Raw genomic sequence first — 4,320 nt, forward strand, 5'->3', positions numbered from 1 at the left:
TCAGGATTCTCCAAGGTCTCAAGCAAGCTTTGGCAGTTATATGTCATCCTGGATTGCTTTTAGAAGGAGATAAATATCTTTCTCCATATTGTTCGGGTACTTCTGAGGATGTATGCCAGCCAGAAAAATTTCTAGTCAGATTAAAAGGTACGTAGTGAGTTCAGGTGCCAGGAAATTTAAGTAGTACTGGAAATTGGGTAGAGGGGATTGTTGTTCAGGACTCAGAAGGGTTTACGTGCCTGGGACACACTTTGGGTAGACATCAACAGCACATAGTTTGAAACTTGCTATCTTCTGGAAGAAAAAGTGGTCCTAAACAAAACAAAACAAAACAATCCAGTCCAATCTGTGTATGACAGACATTAAAAGTAAGATATTAAGTGTTCCATCTGGGGTAATTTCAGATGAATTCCATACCAGCTGAATCTGCAGTCTCAGCAGTCACTCCTACCTGAGTATTATGTGATGTATTTTATTTCCGGGCTAGTAAAAGAAGTGAGGGATTTGCAAGACAATAATAAGTTTAGAAAATACTAAAATGACTGTTTATCTGCATACTGAAAATCTGATAATTCCGTAGAAGTTCTATCATAAACAAAAAGCTGTAATTATAAATGCAAAGTAAATGTGATTCTAGTAATTCACAGGGGGCCTCTTAGACACAAATTCATCTTGCTACTAAGGTATTTAAATACGAAAATGCAGAAAATGTCAGACAGCTGTATTCTTTGGAATAATTTTAATAAGCTAACGTGGTAATGAGTTTACTGGTTGCATTCTGTTGCATATATTCAAATTTCTGTGCAACTCAGTCACTTCACTATAATTTTTCTCTTGCATAACCATCTTAAAACCTATCTAACCTATTGTGCACCTTTTCATTCCTTGTTTGCATTGATCTAGAACCAAATAGCTTTGAATAAGTGTACAAATGATGCATGAGGTATTACACGTGTGTGTAGCTGCAGGTTTCTGTTACAGATATAATAAGCAACAGGTATATGTAGACTGTACAGTTATACAGCTTGGAAACCTCAGGGTTGGGCTGACATAAGTGCCTTCTGATGGCTTGCTAGGTAAGATCTAGCACAAGACTCTCTAGGGATGAATTTCTTAAAAAAATAAAAGTGGGTTCGACCACATTTATTTGATATTACATTCATAGGTGTAAAATAGCAGTTTATAGTTTCACTTGTCCATTTCCCTTGCTCTGGATCTGCCTCCCTGATCAAGAAATTCAATAGCTATTAAAAGCTGCAGCTGTACTAACAGTCTTATGCTTTATAGGAGGCATTTTGCAGCTATTACTTTAGAACAGGCATTCTGTGCCAGTACAGATGTTGCGTCCACCTTTTTCATAAGCACTTTATCTGCACCATGGGCATTGCATTTGTAATGTTTGCTTGAAATTGCTAAACATGCTCCATAGCTGTAATTTATTTGGGCTGGTGTAGTTTAAAGACCTGAAAGCTGTATCTGCACCTGTTCTATTCATCTGACGAGGAAAGCACTAATTCCACTGCATGAGAGTTTGTAGAGTTTGGATCTTTTCTTTACAAATCTCCTGAACCAAATGCAGCCCTTTGATTCACGTGTATGTTCCCCTTCCCTGAAGTGGAAATAGCTTGCATATATATCACTGAATTTCAATTTTCTAATATCGAAGGGAGAACATACCACTTGATCTAATGGAGGACCGGCATACAACTCCTACATTTCCTCCCTCAGTCAATCCATCTCTGAGTAATCAAACATACCTAGTGAAATGTGAAACATGTAGAACTGTGTGTGTAACTGGAGCAAATTCTGCTAGTATGATGACACTGGTTTCATTGTGGAACAATATGACAAACAGTTCTGAGTGTAGTGCATTTAAAGGGATATAAAATGAGTGAGAAGGAAAAGCAACTACCTAACCCAATTCACCTCCTGACAACACTGATATCAGTGAATTTGTACTAATGTAAAATAAGCAACAGTTGAAGAAGGCTGCGATATTAGCAATAGCCTAAGTCATAAATGATAAATTTTAAATATTGAATGTTGAACCAGTTTAAGCCATTCATTCAACTGTTTCAGCCCAAAATTTTGGAATTCAGACAAAATCCAGGAGTAGTCCTAGCTTTGAAAGACAAAAAAACTCAAAAAAAAACCCCCCTTTAAAAAAACCCAGAAACCACCCCAAACCAAGCAAACAAGAAAGCCACTGTTCAGTGAGGTTTTTCAAAACCAAAGCTATGTCCCACTGCCCAATTCTGCCAGAGATGTATGTCATCCGTAGACATGTCATCAAATATGACTCAAACCAACCCTTCCCCCAAAATAAATAAATGCAACCACATAGACCGAAATGATTCTTTGGCATTTTAAAGATTCTACCCTACTTACTTGTGGTGCATTTTTAATTTAGAGTTAAACCAGGGGCTGGTCCCTTACTTAATGTTTTTGTTAAAATCAAATAGAAAAAAAGCACTCGTGCCATAATCACTCTTTTTAAAAACTTGTAAATACGTAGGAAATTTAGTGCAATAGAATGGAGAAGCAGCATCTCTATAAGAAAACAAACAAAGAACAGAGGACTTAAAGAACAGAGCTATACGTGGAAGCAAAGAGAAGGCAATAAAAGGACAGAAGCTTATTCGAAGTATGTATTTTGGGAATAGTGATTAAATACTGAGGCAAAGATATTATTAGTAACTATATTACTAAAGTGAAATGCTCCAGAATTGTGCATTTAGGCTTTGAATTCCTTTTGAAAGTTCTGATAACTTTGGCAAACCACACAAGCCTTGTTCGAGAGGCCAAGGATACCTCCTTTGATTCATCTAAAGGCAGAGCAGAATTTGGCCCCTCAGGTTTAGGATGCCATCAGAAGCTCTAGACAGAATTACAGTCTTGCTGTACACAGCTGGGTGTATATAATTCTTTAAGTAAAATTCATGTCTTATGTGTTATAAAAGAAATGAAAGGTAGCTGTTAATTCCAAGGCTTATAAATATGTCAGTGGGTTTTCATAATGTCTTAATAAATTACAAGTACAAACTCAATGACTCATGATGTCACCAGAACTACAGGCTGCACCATATTTATTGTAATTATGTACTATACCTCACAGAATTATGTTACTTTCTACATGACTATATAGGTCCCACTAAAAAATCAAAACAATCCTCATTGATTTCTTAATTTTTTTTATTTGCTGTCTTTCAGCTGTTTTCTTGTTCTGAGCCCTTGTTCAAATGAAGAAAATTTTTAAGAAAATGTATTTAAAAGAACATGGCTGCAACTGCTATATTTATTTGTTGAAAAGCTGAAGTAAAATATAGTTTTCAAATATCCCCAAATTTGGGTGAAGTTCAAATTTTCCTTGGATCCTAGTTCTCTGGCTGGCCACCAGCCCATATCACTAATGGTATAACTAGCTGAAAAATGGAAAAACAATTTCATGAGAATTTCAAGATTATTTTGGCTTAGATCTGAAATGTAGAGATAGCATCAATATCGTAGTATCAGTAATGCTTCATTCTTTAGTGTAAAAAAGAAACGCAGGACGGGCTAAACACTTTAGGTAAGTTAAATGTGTAAGACTAATTCAACAGCATTTCAAAACCACTAAGGTAAACTTAGTGTGTGAAGAAGCCCTTGGCTCTTTAGTGCTCCCTGTCCAAACTGGTTTTTACTCTCACAGATGCAAGCTGCAAGTGTAGTTTGCATTTAAGTGTCATGATTAACTATTCTTTTGTATCAAAAAATATAGTGAGTTGATATATTGAGTTGGCCCTGCTCCCACATATATGGTTAGGTGTTGATTTCAATGGAATGGAACCTGTTACTTAAGATGGGGAGAAATGGAAAGAATTCCACACTGCATCCATTTTTTATGGCCCTTATTTAAATCACTGGAAATGGTACATCTGAATTTAACATACATTGATTTGATGACATGCTTCTCTGAAGATATTAAATAAACAAAACAAAGAAATGACTCCCAACGTTTCTCCCATCGTTACTGAACTAATTCTCCAAGATACCTATACTTGAAAAGCCTGTACATGAAATCCCCTTGTTCAAGCTGTATGTGCATTCACGTATTGCTTGCAAAGAAACAGCTATCTTTTCAATATGGAGGTCTTAATTTTCACTCTCATTTATCCAGAAGCAAACAGGAAACCCCATTCCAAACTTCCCATTCCAAAAATAATAGCAGTGTTCAGTCACATTTTATGAAAGCATCTTAGAATTTATATAAATAAAACTAGTGTACATTTCAAAAAATATATAAAATGTTGGCGTTTTGCTTTTACTGCAAAGATCAAACAG

Source organism: Ciconia boyciana, chromosome 5 (genome assembly GCF_034638445.1).
Source record: "Ciconia boyciana chromosome 5, ASM3463844v1, whole genome shotgun sequence".
Lineage (NCBI taxonomy): Eukaryota > Metazoa > Chordata > Aves > Ciconiiformes > Ciconiidae > Ciconia > Ciconia boyciana.